Source organism: Ictalurus furcatus, chromosome 21, assembly GCF_023375685.1.
Source record: "Ictalurus furcatus strain D&B chromosome 21, Billie_1.0, whole genome shotgun sequence".
NCBI lineage: Eukaryota > Metazoa > Chordata > Actinopteri > Siluriformes > Ictaluridae > Ictalurus > Ictalurus furcatus.
Window position 1 is genome coordinate 15,573,562 of NC_071275.1, and position 22,745 is coordinate 15,596,306.

The following is a 22,745-nucleotide window of genomic DNA, read 5'->3' on the forward strand; positions in this document are numbered from 1 at the left end:
ATGTCCACGAAGGAGGTGCTACGGGCGTCTCATAAAAGGTCATCTCTGCCAGTTCTCAGTGCATTAGCTCATGTCATTAGCTGTGTGTGCAGTCTTCTTTAACAGTTTAACTGACTACATGCCTCACATGCAAAATAGTCAGCATCGCTCTGGACAATGATAATCTCTTTTTCTATATTCAGTCCCTCCAGGATTTTGCGATTGCAGAAATGAACGCAAAATCAAGCAAACTCAAGCAATACTTTTTCAGAATTACCACAGATTTTCCATAGATTTGGGCCAAGATGTGTCACGTGACGTCATCACAACACGCATTCAGCCAAAGGTCTCATTTACCAACAAACATCACTTCGAAAGACAGTGCAAAACCATTTGGTGCATTTGCAATTTCGCCAATTCAAGAAGTTTTCCGCAAAAAAAAAAGCGCAAAAAATCAAAATCAAGCATTTTTGGCCGCAACAATCACAAAAAAACTCCTCGAAATCCTGTACGGACTGAATATTGAAGTGGAAATGATTTTAAGTAGCTTTGTATGATATAATGTTAGATTATTGTTTGCATGTATACAGTTTTTATTATATAAGTTACCATTAATTTACTATTTTAATTTGACTGAAATAATAATTTGGATCATTGTTTTGATTGTTTATATAGTTTTCCTTGGTTTGATATTTGGAAAAGTTGCAGTTTAGACTGTTACTTGGTCAACTGAAGCAATTTTAGCATTATAAATCCACCAAAAACAACAGCTCAGGAGTGACTGAGTGTAATAAAACGTAATTAAATATTGCACGTGATGCAACTGGAAATTTCCTGCTTGCGTCCAATCAGACGACGCGAGCTGTCCTTCAGCACTATGTATACTGTTGTTTCACAGCCTCGAGTCAGAAACCGAGAGCATCAGAGCCAAAGTTGTTGAAGAGAAACAATTGATGGTGAAACGCAAACACGATCTCTCGGACGATGATTACAACGAAATCGAGAAGCTTGTACTGTTGGCTAAAGCTCATCGCAAGTGGAAATTTTCTGGATCCTTTTACTTTGCCATGACTGTCATAACGACGATTGGTAAGTTGTGCATCACTGTTCTGCAATTGATTTCACCTACAGGTCTCTTTTTCCTGCAAAAAAATTAAATGTACTAAATACTATTATAGTTAACAGGAAGTAGCCTTCACCTGCTTGCAGGGGGCGTGGTCTCATTGGTGGCACAGGATGGCAGCCCCTTGAAAAAAAGTCTTATCTTCTCACTTGCCACTATAACTCTGTCCACACAACACATCTCTGAGGTTTTATTACTCCTATGTAATTTGTTGTAGAGTTTAACCCTTAGACGGTCTCAGTCCCCAGTGACAATATGTATGCAGATGATGAGAAAATGAACTGAGCGCTGCAGCTTTAACTTGATTATCAATGATAATATGTTTCTTTGTTAAAGATGGAGCATCTTTAAGAAGTGAAAAACTCTTTATTATCCAAAGAATCAATAAGGAACCCATTTTCTAGCTTTTCATTCAAGGTATATGGCCAAAAGTATATGGACACCTGGCCATCACACCCTTACGTGGTTCTTCCCCAAACTGTTGCCATAAAAGTTGGAAGCACACAATTATCTAGAATGTCTTTGTATGCTGTAGCATTACAGTTCCCATGCACTGGAACTAAGCGGCCCCAAACATGTTCCAGCATGACAGTGCCCCTATGCACAAAGCGAGCTCCATGAAGACATGGTTTGCCATGGTTGGAGTGGAAGAACTCAAGTGACCTGCAGAGACCCCTGACCGCAACACTTTTAGGATGAATTGGAACGGAGACTGTGTGCTGGCCTCATCACTTCACATCAGTGCCTGACTTCAATAATGCTCTTGTGGCACAGCCATGCTTCAAAACTTAGTGATTTATTGGAAAGCCTTCCCAGAAGAGTGGAGGTTATTATAATAGGAAAGGGAGACCAACTCCATGTTAATGGCCACCTTTGGCCATATGTGTGTGTGTGTGTGTGTGTGTGTGTGTGTGTGTGTGTGTGTGTGTGTGTGCCTGGCACAAGTGTCCACACATTTTGTATTCACACATTTTGTAGACTTACAGCACTTAACTAAAATAGATTTATTTGAATTTATACTGTATGTGTCTAAACAAAATAACCTAAAAATTATTTTGAAAATTCGGTCTGGTTACATAGCACTGCTAACAGCTGCTAACTTATAACACTAATCTAAGCTGGTCAGTGAAACTGTAAGGGTTTATGTGCAATTAAACTTACTTTAGGCTTTGTGTCTGCATCTGAAGGGGTATCTTGTCCCACAAGGCTATTTTTACCATTTCAAAAAAAGAAAACATTGTTAATCACTCTAAACTAAAGAGGAGTAAAGAGGAGAGGGACCATCTGGCTTTTTATCAGCACTCAGTTCAAAATCCTGTATCTCTGATGGTATGGGGGTGCATTAGTGCCTATAGAATGGGCAGCTTGCACATCTGGAAAGGCACCATCAATGCTGAAAGGTATATACAGGTTTTAGAGCAACATATGCTTCCATCCAGATTCCATCCCATCTTTACTTCTGAGAGACTCTGCCTCTCTAAGATACTCTTTTTATACCCAATCATGTTACTGACCTGTTGCCAATTAACTGAATTAGTTGCGAAATGTTCCTCCAGCTGTTTCTTTTTAGTAACACTCACTTTTCCAGCCTCCTGTTGCCCGTCCCAACTTTTTTGAGACCTGTTGTGGCCATCAAATTCAAAATTACCTTATTTTCTTATAAAATGTATCTTAAAATGGTACATTTTAAACATTTGATATGTTTTCTATGTTCTATTGTGAATAACATATGGGTTTGTAACATATGAGGTTTGCAAATCATAGCATTCTGTTTTTATTTACATTTTACACAGCGTCCCAACTTTTTTGGAATTGGGGTTGTAAATATTATTGATGTTATAGATATTATAAAAGAGAAAACATTTTTTTTTTATCAGCTTAGCTAACAATGCAGTCATCCAGCTGTTACTAAGCATAGCCAGTCAATATGGTAAGATTAAGTCAAACAATGTTTTTTTTTTTTTTGTAATTTATTTTTAAATATCAAATTATATATTGGTAAAGGTAAATAGGCTACTTTCTGTCATAACATAAAATTGCCACCAGAGGCTGCTGTTTAAAAAGAAATCTGGTTCTGATTTTCAGTTGCAGATTTAATGAAATACTAATGTCCAGGCATTTTGTTCAACATCCAATACTAATCAGCCAACAGTAAAATGTTGTAGCTAATGACATCCTATAGACAAAGATAGATCTTATTTCTAATAAGCCAATTCACACTGTATTTAATATTCATTATGTTTCTGTATGTTATGACAGGTTATGGCCATTCGGCACCATGCACTGATGCTGGTAAAGTGTTCTGCATGTTCTATGCTCTTCTGGGCATTCCCCTAACACTCATCAAGTTCCAGAGTGTAGGGGAGCGCATGAACACATTCATATGCTGTCTGATGAGGCGTGTCAGCAAGTACATAGGTGTGTGTGGTGTGTCAATGGTAAAAATGGTTTCAGTGGACTTCTTGACCTGCCTTAGCACACTATGTGTGGGTGCAGTGGCGTTCTCTCATTTTGAAGGATGGAACTTCTTCCATGCCTTCTATTACTGCTTCATCACGCTCACCACGCTGCTTTTTTAGACTTTGTTGCTCTTCAGAAGAAGGAAGATTTGGAGAAAAATATTCTGTATGTGGCTTTCACTTTCCTGTATATCCTCATCAGACTGAGCGTGAGTGGAGCATTTCTGAATCTTGTGGTGCTGCGCTACCTCACTGTAAGTTCAAAAAAGGATGGAAGGGAGACAGAGAGACAAACAGAGCGCCCACCGTATGCAGACGAAGGTCACGGTGAGTGCAGCGCCATCTCCTTGCCCATGGTTGAAGGTAACAGCTGCACCAACCTCATTGCCACCCCGTGTGAAGACCTCAAGACGACGGCTGATACTTCCTTGCTTCCTGTTTATCACTTCTGTTCTTCCTGTTCCTGGATGTGCTATGGGCTGACTTGCTGTAACAGCTTCAGGCTGACTTCATCAGACTTCTCAGTGCTTCAGGCATGCCAGTCAAACTATATATATATATATATATAAGTAGTGTATACTAAATGTTTTCTAAAACCAACAGGGGTCAAAATGTAATAAATTTTAAGTTCAGTATTCAGCTGTTCACATTGCTTTAACATTAACAGTGACGTTTTTTTGTACATCGACATTAACATTTCACATTACACATTGACATACACATTACATTTTATTTATCAGTGTTAAACTTAAAATTGAACTTTGTTTATTTATCCCATGAATGTTGCACCCAATGTAAATAATGTTAGCTCTAATAATGACACAGTGAACAGAGATCACTCCAGAATGAATACCTAGACTAGCAGTGAGAGAGTTGTGAATGCACATGACTAAGCATATAGGTTTATTTAAAAACAACAACAACCGAAACCAGTAAGTCTGCGTTTCTGAATTTCAGTGGGCCTAAAAACTGTATTTAACATATATTTTGAAATATTTAACAAAAATACCACTCATACACATATATATATTTTTTTTTTAAAGAAACAATCCTACGGAGTAATTATGTTATTATGGCACTGACCACAAGGGGTCCACAGACCCCTGGTTGAGAAACACTGGATTAGAGCATGAATAATTACTAATGAGATTATTTGGACAGCTTCATTACTTTGAGTAATGAGGTTAAGGGAATAACAGATTCTCAGACTAATTCTCTACTACGCATGTATTCATGAAGTCTTCTACCAGTAGCTGAATCATGTCATACAAATGGGGAGTTACACTAAAATCTAGATTTTAAGGATGTAAAAGGACTTTCCTGAATAAAATCTTTATAGCCATACAACCAAGGCCAAAGGAAATGGTCAGTAACAGTTTTGCTTCAAAAAATGTGGCAATAGCATTAAAAAAAATCTAGAAAGATGTATCCAAACTAATCCAGGACAGAATAATTACCAGACCTAGACAAAATATACATCCGACATAAGCAGTTCGCAAACCTTTTACAGCCAGTGACCCATTTGTACCCAACTGTACAATAAATAACACTGACCCCTCAAAGTTAGGAACAGAATGAGTCTGGAAAGATTAAGAATAATTATTAATATGAAGATTTTCCTCACAGTTTAAAGTCATTACATATGCTGAAATGTTTTTTGTAACATATTGTTTGCAATATCACTTTCCAAACTGAAGATGGTGATAGTGGTCTTTCTATACTATCTGTCTTATATTATATTTTTCAGTGGAAAACAAATTATAAGTGTGGCTGTTATAGTGAGAATCATTGCTAGTTGGTGGCAGGTCTGGCTGGAACCATGAAATGTAATTTAGTTCTTTTGGTATCATCAGTTACAATATGTTTCCAAGGGTAAGAAGTCACTTTGTCAGTATTGTACTGAATCTTTAATCCAATTGCCTCCCTGTGCTGGTCAGACAATTCATGATAACATAGTAAAATGAAGAAAAAAAAAATAATAATAAAAAAAATCTGATGATATTACTCCATTTATACTGCCATGAACTATGTTTTGAATGTTTATGAATATTGTTTTGCTAACAATTTTACTAATGTTACCTCATTTGGAGACCCACTGTTTGAATGTTCAGCAGCCAAACACACAGCTCTGAAATGGAGCTCTGAACAGGACTCATATCTGAAGACAGCTATATAGAACAGTCATTTAGGAACAGTCTCATATGTCTATTGTAATGACATCTATTTCAAAATGAATCCCCATCCACTGGACCTTTTTTCATGTGGTTTGTGTGATGCTACGCTATTGTGTGAAGTACATACAGCATTATTTTATATCTATGGCTCTAAGTATATATATACAATTAATTAATATAATAATTTTCAGGAAAAGAATATATATGCCATAACCATAACTGATCAGCCATAACATTAAAACCACGGACAGGTGACATGAATATAAATGATTATCTAGTTACAGTGGCACCTGACAAGGGGTGGGATATATTGGGCAGCACATGAACTTAGCAACTTTGACAACCGTTGAACCGGCGACGGAGTCATGGGCACCCAAGGCTCACTGATGCGTGTGGGGAGCAAAGGCAAACCCGTCTTGTCGGATCCCACAGAAAAGCTACTGTAGCACAAATTGCTCTGTTCTGCTGGGAAACCTTGTGTCCTGGCATTCATGTTGATGTTACTTTGACATATACCACCTACTTAAACAGTGTTGCAGACCAAGCACACCCCTTCATCCCTAATGGCAGTGGCCTCCATGGAGGCCCCACCTAAGAAAAGCATCTCAGAACGCATGAGTCGAACCTTGATGCAAATGATCTGCAACAGCAGAAGACCACATCATTCCACTCCTATCAGCCATGAACAGGAAGGGTACAGGTTCTGCGAAACTGGACAGTTGAAGATCAGAAAGAACCAAAGAATAAAATAGGAGTATCTGCATTAGTGTTGTCTTGACAGGATTTGGGCTTAAGTGGTGCCTCATGCAGCATTTGTCGGTATTTTAATGAGCAAAAGCCATTGAGTTGACATCAATGCGAATACAGTCGATGTGAAGTGCTACAATTTCATACCATATCCTCACCCTAAGCCTAAAATTAACTTTATCTAATGAGAGTTTGATATTAATTCAGATAAATGAGTGTGGTTGGATTTTGTTTGATTTTATACAAATGGTGTGAACATATTCCCTGCCTTTAATCTTAACCTTGTTAAGACCTGTCTTTTCATATGACTTGAGTTGTTCAAATTGTTGCAAATTTGTATATGACTATTTTGGGGACTATTTTGGGGACAATTTTGCCTGTACTGAATGTGTCTGTGGGAAATGCATCTTTGAATATCCAAGCTCATGATTTTTTCTTTCAGTCTGTTTGTTAATGGAATGATGCCTAGCTGTCACTCACTGCGGTGTGAAAAGTGCTGTGTTCAGAAGTCATGCTGTTCTTCTTTCATTAAATGAAAGACCACTTTTTTGTCAGCTATAGTGAATTTACTTCTAGATGCACAGTATAATTGGGAAAATTACCTTCAAGAGACCATTTCAATCAAATAGCATTACATTTAATTGGTTGCTTATCACATTTATTTCTCTTTGGAGAGAAAATCTGCTTCTGTGGTGGAAATTTGAATAACAAGCAACAGCCAGGGAGGATTAAATTCATTTAAAATTTTACAAAGGAAACCCAATGCATTTTTTGGTCAAATTTTAGAAGTAAACCCAAAGAGCTGAAGCAGCTGTAAACAGGTTCTTTCCAGGACAGCAACACACAAGTAGAGAATTATTCTACTACTATGATGTTTTGTTAATGTGGGAACATCCACATCTATAGTGCATACTGCTAAATAATTCAACTTTACAGTGCCGGTTTTCTCCCGTTATCTTTTTCGCTCTGCGACAAGCATCAAATTCTTTCAGTGGTGTTTTGTCATCACTGCACGGTAAAGTTCTCTTTAACTAAAACAGTGATAAACAAACTTTTCTCAAAATACAGCATATCTTGTTAGCATTATGACTCGAATCAGTGTGAAAAGATAATTTATTTAATGCTCTCTGTATGGGGTTGAATAGGTCCATTAATCATAGGTAGAGATTGTTTAATCATATGCTATATGGAGATTGTGTAATCATCTGGCTGTATGTTTATTCAGTATGAATTTGACTCTAGATGAAGCAGTGCAAACAGTCTTGTGAGGCAGGCTGGAAAAACTTGATGTCGCTGTGGCTAAATTCTGGAAAACAGCCCAAAATTTAATGAGATAAAAATGATTAGAATGATTAGAAGATTGCGCTTTATCATTTCTCCTCATTATCTATTACTGTATCTGTTTCCCAAGGCAATATTTAAAAAACAGTCATTAGTATCCGTTATTAGTATAACACACATGAGCCAGAGGGAGCTATGAAACAAAATTAGAATAGCTGTCAGAAAATATTATTTAAAACACTACAAATTACAAAAATTTTCCAACACTCACTTTTCATTGCACACTCATTTTCAGTAAGCACTTCATCCTGATCAAGGTCCTGGTGGTTTCGGAGCCCATCCCAGGAGCTAGAGGTCGACTGATAGTAGATTTTACCGATACGGATAACTAAGTTGGGCGGTACCTGCCGATAACCGATTAATCAGCTGATAGTTTTTAAAATTGATACTGAATGAAAACACTCGAAGTAAAATATTGCTGAACTTTATTAAAAAATTAAAATGTACTGACTGCACCATAAAAATGTACTTTACTTTTTAAAAATTAAATAAGTACATAAATATTAATATATATTAACTATTAAATTAAATAAAAGATATACCTCCAAACTGAATGAAAAAGTAACATTCCAAATAACAAATAAAAATAGGCATCCAAAATTAATCAAAAAACACTTCAAATAACACAACAAAATTTGTCAGTGATGGTTTTTATTTCAGCTCTAGAGGCCGCTCTCGTACTGTATAATGACCCTTCTCAGCCAGTACTGCAACGGACGCAACCGGGGAAAGCTAACGGTGTGGATTTTTGCAGATAACTGATACAAAACCTACCTCTACTGGGAACATTGGATGTGAGGCTAGAATTAACCCTGGATGGGACACCGGTCTACTGCAGATGTTTCCAACAGTTTAGAATAATAATGAGGAAATGGCTGGACCAGATTTGCACAGAGTAAACTTGAGCTTGTCTGAGTGAATTTGAACTTGCCAGGCTGGCTGACATTGCTTTTGTCTGGTGTGTTAATGTACTGTTAATAGAGGATAAAAGTTTGTGATAAACTCTCCGTTGTCTGTGTTTCCTGTGTTTTGACAGGTAAGGATGTGTGAACATGTAAATTGATATTTTGTTTACTCACTGGTGGATGGGTGCCACCACCTGTATTTTTGGCTTTTTGGACAAAGCCTTTTGTGTATGTGATATTAGTGTATATATAGCTGGTTTCTCTATATAGTAGGAGTTGCATATTTCTGTTTTATTTTCTTTGTGTCACCACAGTCCAGGATTATGTCCCGAGGTGCAAACTTTGAGTCTGTAAGTTTGGTCTCATTCACTTGCATTCCCTCTGAACCAAAAAAAAAAAAAAAAAAAAAAAAAAATCCTAGTCTCTGTGTATTCTCTGTCCCCCTATGCTCAGTGCATCCTACCTTCAGCTTTCCTTTCCTAGACCCGACCTGTGGGGGTGTAACACATGCCATCAGTTTTCTCTGACATGGCCTTTATGTTCTTGTAAACATTTAAAAATGGAAAGGTAATCTATTAGCAGTTCTGGGTCTGTTGTAATTGTGATAAAGTGAGTTGTTTTAGTGGCTGGTTTGAAATTCCTGTATTGGCATCGAATGGAGATGCTTTCTAGCCACCTCTTGAGCACGAGAAAGTGTGTGGGTCTGTGTATTTTCCATGTGGGTGGCAGAGAATCACTACTTACATAAAGCGGTTCATGAACCAAAAAGAACTTTAATGGGGTGTGAGTGTGCTTAAAGTTCCTTTCTCTTTGACTGATCTCTATTGGTTAATCAACACGGACTGAAGAGAAGGAACAGGTGTGTGTTTTGGAAAAGGCAAATATTTTTTGCACAGAATGCAACATCACACTCTGATTGTGCACATTATACTGCTTTCGTTAGACATTAGTTATACTGCTTGTGGCGGCTCATCCATGGGCCAGGTGGGAGAGAGCACCACCATTTATATCAGCCGTTCAACAAATATTAATCTTCATAAAGTCCTCATTCACAACCACGTGCATTGTACGTTTTTCCCCATTTAACTCCTTAAAAGTATTATTGCATCTAGTGGTCAAAATGGGAACTGCAACAAGCAGTAATAGAGGCCCACTGGGGCAGGAATCATTTTGCCCCAGCATGAGCGTGAGCATGACCTTGTTAACATTTTCCTTGGATGAGGAGCAGTGGACAGGACAGGTTTGTCAAGATCGTCTTTTTTTTAAATGCCAGATTAGGCTAGTTTAAAAATATGTTGGTCCACCACGACCTTGTTTAACAGGAAATATTTGGAATTAAATCTAATATAAAGGTAAAGTGTAAGTGCAGACAGTGTGTCTAAGATATATAGGGCCATTTTTATGTAAGATATATTGCAAACGTTGGGAGATTGGGGGGGGGGGGGGGGTTATGGAGTGGAAAATATGTGTATATCAGAAATGCATGTACACCACAGTGACTTTGATTCCCATGCAAAGGCTGAGAAAAAGAAAAAAAGTGTCTTCCTTGTCCAATTTTTTGGGCTCATTTCAGGTCTTTTATGTGGTTTAATTTGAGATGTAGTTGGGTTGGAAATTCTGCTGAAATCTGGCAAACTCACCTACTGTATTGAACACACTTGAACAAAGATATGTCTAAAACCACTCAATTCGAGCTGCTATACTGTATAGCATAAATCAAGTGTAATAGTCTCTCGACTTAAGGTTGCTTGAGGCTATGTCATTATTAATGTTATCCTTCCCCACCAAAATCTATGGTAACAAGCTCCTGCTGCACATTTGCTACATTTGTTTGATTACTAACTTTTTGGAATCTATGGGAATCCCCAAACCAATCTTGTGGATGATCCTATAGCAAATCCAGTGAAGTCTCTTTGATAACCCTTGGAGACATGAGCGATTGGCATCATTGCAGACCAGTGAGACATATTGTGATGTGATGCAATTTCCCTTTCCAGATCAGCAAACAATGTCTGTAGCCATCTCTCGTTTTTTTGCCCTTATCTGCCTCTCTCAGTCTCTCTATTATCTTGAGACACTGTATCTGCAAAAACTTTATTTTTTATACAGTGCTTTGTGTTGTGCTGGCTTTGGAAGTATAATTGACTTGACGCTCATATAACATAGTCGGCCATAAAATGTGCTTCTTGTATAATGTTTGGATCACCATCTGGACTTGTCATTTGTCCTTAGAATGAAGTGACCAGTCAAACAGGTAGACCAGTTCCTCTGTGGTAACAAAATATATAAATAAATAGATAGATAGATAGATAAATAAATAAATAAATGGACTCCATGGCTATGCTTCATTGACCACTGAGGTCCCTGCACACCACTTTGAGAGCCATGGCTCTGGACTAATAATGTTTTATCACCACCACCAATGGGTCATTTGGGTTTATTTCTTTTCTTAATGATAAATAGATTTTCCAAATTCTCAGTGGCAGCCCAATGGCTAATAAACCATGGTATATGTTTTTGTGCAGTATGTGTGCTAATCAGCTGGTGGCATTAATGTGAAAAATAAGGACATTCACTGAGGTTAATATGGGCATATGCACTGCGAGTGTGTGTGCTACACTGTGAACAAATGACCTCCCACCATGGAACAGCACTCCTAGCTGCACTTGTGGGAGTCCCTCAGAATGATCCCCCACTGGGCCAATTACCTCTAACAGCTCAAAAACGGGGGAGCCAGAAGAGTCTTTCTGCTCGACACCACTCTCTCTTTGTGACATTTATTCCTTTATCAGAACTGCTGTTTGTCAGAGTGCCAAAAGAAAAAAAATCGAATGGGTTCTCACACTGTAGGCGAACTCTTGCTGATATGTTGGAACCAGAGAAGAGATTCTGGGTAACGCTGACTAGCATGATTATATGTTATTAGAGAGCATTTACGTGTTTATACTTGTATCAAGACATACCTACTGTACCGAGTGCAGTGCAGCATGAGAGATGGCAAAGATGAATAATCTACATAGGGTGTGAGTCGCTGTCTTTCACATGATCTTGATACGTAGTATGTGATATGATACGATGCAAAAACAATACAGTTATACAAGTTAACGAATCGACACATGTCAATTCACTACTGATCTGATACAATCTGGATTCCCAATCCAATAGTCCCAATTTGGTTCCATTAAATTTAAATCTTACATAATGGGGAAATCTTCAGGACAGAGGGGTTTACACTTTCCTCTTTCTCACTAACATGACAAGCTGCACTTTTTGTCTTATTAACTTCAAGACAGGCTGTTGAGGGAATGATTGATTATAGCATTTAGAGCTGGCCTACAGTATAAATGATAACACCAGCTAACCGTTTCACTGCTGTTGGCAGAACATTAAACATAACTAAAAAAAAAAAAAAAAAAAAAAATGAAACAAAAGTACAATGTGCCATTCATGAATCATTACAATTCTGTCTATGGGCAGTGAGAACACCCATGAAACAATTTTGGGGGTGACTACACACACACACACACACACACTCACACACACACACACACACACACACACACACACACACACACACTAATCTCCAATATCATGCAACACTGAGAAGTTAAAAGTTTAGGTTGGTTACATCTAATTTGTGGTTGGTAGCTATGTGTGGTGACCTGGGAAAATCTTTCACACAGTGAAATGCATTTTTTACTTATTGCTCAGTGGTGTTCATAAAGCTACTGTATACACATGCCTACATATTCATATGAAATGAAATAAAAGGACAATAGAAGAGCTATACATTTTTTTGTAAGATGGGAAAAAAGACCAGGCGATGTTTGTCCAATCTTCAACCTTACAACTTTGCTAAGCTTGTTCTCACTGTAGCTTAAGATTCCTGTTCTTGGCTGACGGGAGTCGAACCCAATGTGGTCTTGGGCTGGTGTAGCCCATCTACCTCAAGGTTCTGCATTCTGAGACGCTTTTCTGCTTAGCACGGTTGTAAAGAGTGGTTAATTTAATTACTGTAGACTTCCTGTTAGTTTTGACCTTTCTCATTTCGCACCATTCTGTGTAAACTCTACAGTCTGTTATGTATGAAAATCCCAGGAGATCAGCTGTTTCTGAAATACTCAAACAAGTCAGTCTGGCTGCAACAAGCATGCCATGGTCAAAGTCAAATTTCTTGACATGCAAAGTATGTACATGATTTTATGAATTGTACTGTTGCCACAACACAAGGTACATGTGTTCCTAATAAATTGGCCAGCAGACTAATAAAATAGTAAAATAACTGACGTCACAATGGTGTGATCTGGCCCTTTGGGGAAGGTAATTTTTCAAATTACCACAGATTTTCTACAGATTTGGGCCAAGACGTGTCATGTGACATCACAAATCCCTCTTCGATTCACGTGTGTCGAACAGGAGTACAGCTAAAAGGTCTCATTTGCCATCAAACATCACTGTGAAAGACCGTGCAAAACAATTTCGTGCAATTTCAATTATGTGAATTCGAGTTATTTTTCCACGAAAAAGCACAAAAAAAAGTTGCAACAATCACCAAAACACTTTGTGAAATCCTGTACAGACAGTAGAACAAACATTATTAATATATGAATTCATATATCATATGAATTACAGCTGGCACTAGTATCAGAAATGCTTGCAATCAGATTTGAGAATTCAACAGCACTGTGGTTTAAGTATTAATATACGTAGCTATGCAAGATGTATATTTTTGTGTTATGTTATTTCAGAGAATTTAATTCTGACAATGCAGTATAAAAATGGTATTAAGTACATAAATGGCGGCAATATTATAAAATGGCCTGATAATTTCCAGTGGTTGGTATTGAATATTTCTTTGTATGTGTGTGCGTGTGTGTGTGTGTGTGTGTGTGTGTGTAGGTGTGTGTATGAGCGCACACTCTCTGTATGCTACCCCATAGTGTGAGCTCAGTTTTCTTCTAATTAAAGACATTATTTTGTGCTTGAGAGCAGTTCTCTAAACCACAGCACACACACTCTCCCAGTCTAATGTGAGATTAATGATGATTATTTAGTAAGATAGAAACCGTGTTAGAGATTTCTTTCCACAAATAGACACTTGATTGCTGATCAGCATCTACTGTCATTTAGCAAGCTGCATTTTTAAAAGTGTTTTGCTCTTAATTAAGATTCCTTGATATACAGATTACTGATCCATGTATCAGTATGATTTTTGTCCTCCATATTTAAGAAACATCCAATGGATTAACAATGTTTTTTGTTTTGTTTTTCAAAACTAGTATTTGCTAGGATCTGCTGCTTTAAGCAGCCTTATACAAAATGAATCATGTGACAGCATTTTTAGGATGATCGTTTATACAGGATATGACATGGGGAATGTTATGTGCTGTACATAAGTGCATATAATGTATAAAGTGTCTTCTCTTTTGATATAAAAGTCTAGATTATTTTACATAGAAATCTAGAGTTATGCTGAAGTAATTCATTAAGTTCAGTTTCCGCTTTATTAGGTACACCTACTTTGTATTTCACTGTATTCACTCACCGGCCATTTTGTAATTCTTTATAGTCTGCAAACAGAATATATCCATCTAAGAGCAGTGCTGTGGACAGAAACTGATGCTGATGATAAATAAATAACAAAGTAAAATGAAGTAATAAAGTGTCCCCTAAGAATACAGCAAAGTTTACTAGGTTGCCTCATCAATAAAATAGGATGATCTCAAACAATAAGGTATAAAACACAATGCGGCATGCCATTATAGTAAAATAATCAATGATTATTTGGTGTAATGGTGTGTTAGCACCTAAAACGTGAATATTTTCCAATAACAGAACATCGCGAAGTGTTAACAGCCAACAATTTGCCAAATATTGCATTTTTATTGATTAAAAAACAATACATTATGTGTTTTGTCCATTTAGAGTTATAGTTTAATGTTGTGGAGTCCATGAGACAAGTTCCTGTTAGCACTTTCATTACAGCAGCTATAAACACCTTTTTCTTTCTTTCTTTTTTTTTTTCGCTCTAGAGAAACCACAAAACTCTAAATCCTAAACAGATTTACCTCTTAACTGTTACTCCTTCCATAAATGCAAAATAACCATCTCCTCACAGAAAAAGTCACCATATCGATGATTACACACATCCATTTATGTGGAGCGTCAACCATACAAGTCCTTCTGTAAGCTGTTACTATATTACTCTTGCAGCCAAAACTACTGTTTTTGCTGCTGTTGTAGACAATTAACCATTTCTGACTGATCGTAATGAAGCATTGAACAGTGCCGTGTTATAAATTATAAATAATGCATGAGAGAAAGCATATAAAAAAAATTATGGCTTCATCCGGCATTCATTTTCAGTGCAGTGTTTCCCAAACCAGTTGTCACGGCTCCCTGTACACGTTTCTGCTTTTACCCCGGCTCCTAACACGCCTGAACAGATGTTCAGTGTTCTTGATTGCTTGCTTCAACTGTGTTTGGAACTGTGATAGAACAGAAACACATGGGGGTTGATTTGGGAGCTGATTTTTTTCTGTTATTAATAAGTACACACACACACAAAATAAAGCAAAACAATAATAATAATAATAATAATAATAATAATAATAATAATGATGATGATGATGATAACAATATAATAATAATAATAATAATAATAATAATAATAATAATAGCACCATGTTCTCCCATACAATAAGGAAAATTGCGATTATAAATGATTACAGTGTACAGGTGTAGAAAAGTTAAGACAAACAGTACTGTGTGTTGAAAGGATGTTCGATTCAATATGAGCATAGTGTGAATAACGGTCCTGGGATAAAAAGGAAAGTCTTTATGATTACAGCAGAAGGTACACATCTACTTCTTGTCTATGTGTGTACATCCTAGCCTATAAACAATTTGTATTTTTTTTTTGCTAAGCTTTCATTAACATCAATAGCTAATTAAGAAATCCACATCTAGTCAGTGTTTATCTGTCTTTCATATAATTCATACATGGTTCAACCGGGGGCTGTGCATTGTTTCAGATTGATTGAAAGATCGTCAGGTATAATTGCTGCACTCAAGTAAAATACCTATGTTGCTATTGATTCCAGAGCTACAGAAAGGCTGATTATGAAGGCTGTGACGAATTAATAGGCTAGTGTATAACGGTGTATTCGTTCACAGTATATTAATTAGTTTTTGAAGTTTTGTCTTTGTGTATTTTCACTCAATTCACCGCTGCAGATTCATAAAAATGAGAAAGAGCCAAGCTAACTCATACGAAATCTTATGGTGCAGTTAAGCTAGAGGGGTTGGCTGGTGAGAGATTAGCAGTTATGAAGTATGGATGAAATCACGGTAGCTATAATTTCTACAAATTTCTCATGAGACTGGTATTACTATCGAATTACCAGACTAGAGAATCATCCCTTATGGATGCACCACAGTGGTTGCATTACTGTGTGTTCGCTTGTTGGAATTCCTACAGTTGCTTGTTTGAAGCCACGTTGGTTTAATTGCAAGAGGTGGTAACACTTTACAATAACAGTAGATGAATAGTCATGCACTAATACCTGAATAAATCCTCACTTCCACTTTCTTCTATCATTCCCTGTTCTTTTTTATACAGTTCTACAGTTTTTTCCCTGTTTACATGCCATATGTATATGTACATGTACAAACTTCTTCTTCCCCTTCTTCTTCTTCTTATTATTATACTTAAATATGAACTAATGATAAGTTAAGGCACGTACTAATCAAGAACTAATGAAGAGCTAACCTTACTTACAACACGAGTCTTATGAATTCATGTATGAATAATGACCAAGTACATATTAGTACATGTAAGTACACATTAGTATGTGTTTCTTAGTTCAATTCAATTCAATTCAATTTTATTTGTAATGCACTTTTTACAACGGTCATTGTCTCAAAGCAGCTTTACAGAAACATATAAACACAGGATACAGATGTTAAGTGTGTGGATTAATCCCTATTGAGTGAGCCAGTGGTGACGGTGGCAAGGAAAAACTCCCTAAGATGATATGAGGAAGAAACCTTGAGAGGAACCAGACTCAGAAGGGAACCCGTCCTCATCTGGGTAACAACGGATAGTGTGAAAGTAAAAGAAAGTTCAGGAGAGATCGTTAGGTATGAGAGGGAGAGATCATTAGGTATGCTTACTATCCTGTGATGGATATGACTGTGTACTTTGTGAAAAGAAAGTCTATTCATGGTAAGCTTGAGTAAACAAATACGTTTTCAGACTAGACTTAAACACTGAGACTGTGTCTCTAGTTGATGTTGTTAATTTTAGTCTAGTTAATGTATTAACGCGTAGGGGTAAACTAAGAAGAAAACTAAGTAACTAAGAATATGAATTAAATGTGAGAGTTGAAGAGAAATGGATGGAGAACAAGGCAAAATGGGTTGAGATGAAATGATTGGTGTTTATTATTAGTGCGTCTTTCTATGCTCGATAAGAAGGATCAATGTAAATTATGAAAGTTAGAAAAGTACGCAACTACATATGGCAAATTGTATATAACATTTTAAGTTATGCACGTTTACTCCATATTCTATCTTATACAGCGTGTTTGATGTCGTTTACCCCAACATGGGCGGCTGTGGATCAGGCAGTAGAGCGGGTTCGATTCCCGGCCCACGTGACTCCACATACCAAAGTATGCTTGGGCAAGACGCTGAACCCCAAGTTGCTCCCGATGGCAAGTTAGCGCTTACTACCATTGGTGTGTGAGTGTGTGTGTGAATGGGTGAATGAGACACAGTGTAAAGCGCTTTGGATAAAAGTGCTATATAAGTGCAGACCACACATGTTAATTAATACATTCACTAACACACATTAACGTTCTTAAAGTGGTCGTTCATTATCCAAGCATCAATTTATAAGACTCGTAGTTGTTGAATTCATAAGATGTCGCAGTTTAGTTTAGCCCTTGATTAGTTTGTGATTAGTACATGCCTTAACTCATCATTAGTTAATATTTTAGTAAGTAGTAATTCAGGTATTAGTGCATGATTATTCATGTTCTGTTATTGTAAAGTGTTACCCAAGAGGTCACTTTTGAATGAAGAGCATATCAGGGCTAAATATTTCTTTGTAACTACTTTTTTTGTTTCAGAGAAACATGCAATCAATAAACAAGGAAAATCAATAGGGCAATACTCAATTTCAGCTCAGGGGCAAATCCAGCACTTGTTCTGAGAAAAAAAAATGCACCTGCTCTATTTTAATACCTGCTACTTAAGCCTTGAGGGAACGAACGAGCAGAAGCGCAAGAACGCTGTGACATTGTGCAGTATGTGGATGAAATCAGTAATCTCATTCTGAACCCAGAGCCAATATTTTTGTTTATGACTGTATCACAGACTGTGTGAAATGTGTCCCTGGTGATATTTATTATGTAAAAACATGCGGTGTAGTGACAACAGTACATCTTTTGTATCAGTTGTGGTGTTAAGTTTCGAACCTCACCTGTCACTTAACCAATTATCCTGCGCTGTTAAATGTCAGGTTTATGGGCAAACACTATTAAACACAAAGGACCAGACTTCTGTGTGGTATTTATATGCTCTTTATGGATGCAAGTCTTCACGTTATTACACACACACACACTCTCTCATATTCACTCTCATATTATCCCTGTGAGGTATTTCCACTTTTGCAATAACATAGCTAAATAAGGTTACACTTACACCTATGCAAACCCGAGCCTTAACCTCTATAATGAAACACATTTTTTTGGTCTATTTTACTTTTTCAAATTAAGCGTTACATATTTAGTTTAAAAAAAAATCTACACACACACACACACACACACACACACACACACACACACACATGCAATTCTGTTTTTGTGGGATATTTCCATTCTGACATTTAACAAAAAACTTAGATAAAACACCTAAGCTTAATTAATAAATAATTAATGGAAATATTTTGGCTTTTTATTTTAAATTAAAAAAAAATTCTCATGCATACATTCAGTCACTAATAAGAATATACATAGATCAGCTACAACATTAAAACCACCTGCCTAATCTTGTGTAGGCCCCCCTTGTGCCACCAAAACAGCTCATTGTCAGATTACCGATAACGCTTTGCCGCACTCTTGCTTTATTTACAGGCAATGAATAGCAATAAAACTGAATTTAAACATGGTATGTCAGTACTCCACAGTCTGGGGTTCGATCCTGAGTTGAGGTTACCCTCTGTGTGGATTCCTTCAGGTTCTCTGGCTTCCTTCCATCTCCCAAAACCTTGCCAGTAAGTAGATTTGGCCCTAAGTTTTGAAAGAGTGTATGAACGTGTGTATAATTCCATATGCTGGAATGTCTCATCCAGGGTGTATTCCTGCCTTGTGCCCAGTGTTCCTGGGAAACTACCATGAGCCATGCTTTTGAGTATTATACTGTGTGTAATGGAAACCTGCTGTCTTGATTGGCAGATTTCACCTTTTTATTGAACATTATGGGTAGTGTTTGAACAGTGGACCAAACTTTTAATACTATCTTTATTAATGATCAGACATCCAGCAAAATATGCAGTACATCTAAGCAATTATCACTGCAAAAATCCGTTCTCCACTTTTCCACCCTCTGACTACTCTATTCTTTAATCTTCCTTCTTCCTAACTTCATTGTACTTCATAGATGAATTAGCTGATGCCTCTGATGTATTATTTTCCTTGGTTTCTCTCTCTCTCTCTCTCTCTCTCTCTCTCTCTCGCTCTCTCTCATGACAAATCTAGCCCTGTCTGCAGAACATCATAATCAAATTGTTTCAAAGGTCATTTAACATCAGCGTTCAAGGGAAAGTCTAAAACCCAGTCTCTTGAGGCCTTGGCTCCAAACGCAATTTATGTGTCAGAGATGAAAAGATGAATGAAACATTTATTGTAAAAATGAACTGGCCAGTCCTCAGTTATGACTCTGTGTGGCAGTTCATCTGCACACACTGGCCTTTTAGATTCAAGCTTCCCATACTGGAAAGATTGTAGCTACTGGTAACTGCTAAGACAGCATACTGAAATGGTCAGGGTTATTTAGATGACAGAGAGACAAATGTCTCTTTTGAAAATTTGTTTGAGAGTTCGTACATGGCCCGAAATCAGACAAGCATTGAATTGGCAGCACAAGTATTCTGGCTGGGTGACTGCTTGGAACAAATAGTTACAAAGTGACTTTTGTTTGGGAATTAGGTTTCCTTTATAATTAGTGGCCTTTTTTTTTTTTTTTTTTTTGGTAAAGTAATTGGCACTATCAGTGGTTATTATGTTTCAGTAGAAAAACCGAATTAGATTATTTCAAATGAAATTAGCTGATGCATCATTTCACTCCAGTAAGCTTTATTCCTGAAGCTTTGATTAATCATTTAATTATCTGCATATTGATATTCAGCTCCCTCATACACTAATGAAAACAAAAACAAAAAGCACAGCTTCTCATTTGTAAACCAGACATCCACTTGAGCATTCAGGCACAAGACACTGCTCCTTCTTATTCATGGAGTACAGCAATTAGTTTATTAGTTATTGTTCTAGATGCTGAACTATTGAGTCATTTTATTGTTAATTATTGCAAATAACAATGTAAATAGCCTTTTAGCTTATGGAAACTGTATAATGGTATAGTTATGTATACCATTATATTTAGTAAAGTTGTGTGTAAATGTTTTCCTAGGACAAACCAAACTAAAAATTTACTGCCAGATGTACAAATATGTGGCAATGTTGATTTGTGTATTTTCTACCAATCACCAGTAAATTACCAAGCACATTCACAGCAAAGCTGATTGTCTTCTTGTCTTCACGTCTTCTTAAAGCAATTTGTATTTCTTAAGTGGTACTAAGTGACAGCTTGCGCAACTTAACTCTGTCCTTCCGTTTCCATCGTAATAATGGAAAAAGACACCACATGCTACATCTTGTACTTTGTTAGACTGCCATTAAAGAAAAGCTGTGGTGCCTGAGGTAAAATGTAAATGCTTTTTTTGCCCTCAGTCCAAATCTAAGTCTCTCTCTGATGCATCGGCTCTAATGGAGTCCAGTGGTCTGACACCTCTTCCTCACTGATCCCTCACCAAAGTCCAGACCATTCAAAACAGGAGTGAATCAGAGCAGGAAGAGAGAGAGAGAGAGACAGAGAGAGAGAGAGAGTGAGAGAGAGCGCTGAGAGAATGCATCGTATTCTCAGTTAATCTTGAGGTATCCCTGAAATGAAAGTGAACAAAAGAAGCCAATTTGTCTGCTTGGCAACAGCTGAAAATGTACTTGACTCACCTGCTTAATCAGACCATGAGCCAGAAGTGGCCCTGAGAAGAATCACATGAGTTTGCTCTGGACTGGAAAAGATGTGCAGTGAGGCTTACAATCAAGAGTGCTTGAATTCTCGAGTAGCGCTCTAGGGCAAATGATTGGTACTCGATTCCTGGCGCCTGTCACCTCCACATGGTCCTGGACAGCTTGTTAATTTGTGCCATCACCAGACAGCTCAGGAACCTGACCGACAGCCAGCTTTCAATAATACCTGCACTCTATGTAGAATCTTATACATTATACAGTTTGTCACTACAGTATAGGGTAAAATTAAGTGTAGAACCCTGAAACAGAGAGGGAGAGCCTTTCAGGAAAGATGACACAAAATTAGAGCTGCTACTAATCCAAAGAACCCTTTGTTGATCCTCTGAGTGAAACCCAATCCTGCAAAAAAATATATAGGAGATTTGTTTCATAGGCTTTTAATAGAGTCATAGGAATAGCTAAACTAAAACATTTTATCCTTAATGGGTGCTTGGTTTGTCCATTTAGGGCAGCCGTTTTGAACTTCGCGAGTTCATGACAGAAACACGACGCATGCGTGTTGTTTTGACACGAGAGCAGAGATCTATGTGGAAGTGAAGATTTTGTGGATAAAGACTTTTCATTCAATACATTCATATCACTTCATATCATGTAGTGCAATTGGGATTAAACCTCTGTAGTCACATTGATTACATTACAATGCCTTTATGAACTTTTTGGAGCTTAATGGTTTTGGTTACTTGGACTGTAAACAGAGGGACAGAAATCTCCCAGGTTTCATTAAAATACCTTCATTCATGTTCTGAAGATGAACAAAAGTCTCATTGTTTTGGAACGACATGAAGGTGAGTAATTGATGACCGAATTTTCATTTTTGGGTGAATTATCCCTTTAAGGCAACCAATAAATAATAGCACCAAGTGAACATGAATTTCCTGGGGATAGAGAAGGTTAAATTGTTACTGCAAGTATAATAAGCAGTTCAGGATTATGAAAAAGGTCTATCAACATTCTTTAAACATGCCAGAGAATGCAAAAATGCCAGTACAAGTAGCCGCATACCTGTGTATTCGGTTCAAAACCAGACCAGACTGAAGCAAAAAAAAGAAGGAAAAAAAGAAAAGAAAACTAATGAGTCTTTTTAAGACTCACTCAGTTTAGTAATTTGCAAGTGCTTGAAATAATCACAATCTTCTGAGTGCCATTATTTCTGGGAACTGCTCAGAGTCTAAAGTAATCAATCAATACACTCATTACAATTGAAGAGACATAGTCTTTAAAAAGTGAAAATGGAAAAGAATTATATGAATAACACTGAGGCCAGCTGAAAACGCTAATGAGAATCGTCTTAGAAATAACATGTAGTGCTGTATTGACCATAAACCTCTCTCAAACAATGCTAACTGCAGACATTTAGCCTTAAACTAGTTATTTAACCTCAATCTAGTTCGCTTGTGCAGTGTTTTTGTAAATTTGCAATTGTAAGACCATGCAACCATACAGCATCTGAAATCAATATAATTTTTAATCATACGCTTCATATTGAATATTACAAGCCTTGCACACCTATGCATTTAATTACCATCATTTCATTTCATTCCCATTCTACTGAAACACCTCTGCATATTTATGTTCACTATGAGGATAAGATTTTGTTTTGGTTTTATACAGATAAAACAACTTCATAACTCTGGATACCTGCT

At 37.1% G+C, this 22,745-nt stretch overlaps 1 pseudogene; it reads left to right on the forward strand.

Moving 5' to 3' along the window:
- LOC128624706 (potassium channel subfamily K member 15-like) lies at positions 1–4,179 on the forward strand (annotated as a pseudogene).
- Positions 4,180–22,745: the final 18,566 nt, after the last annotated feature.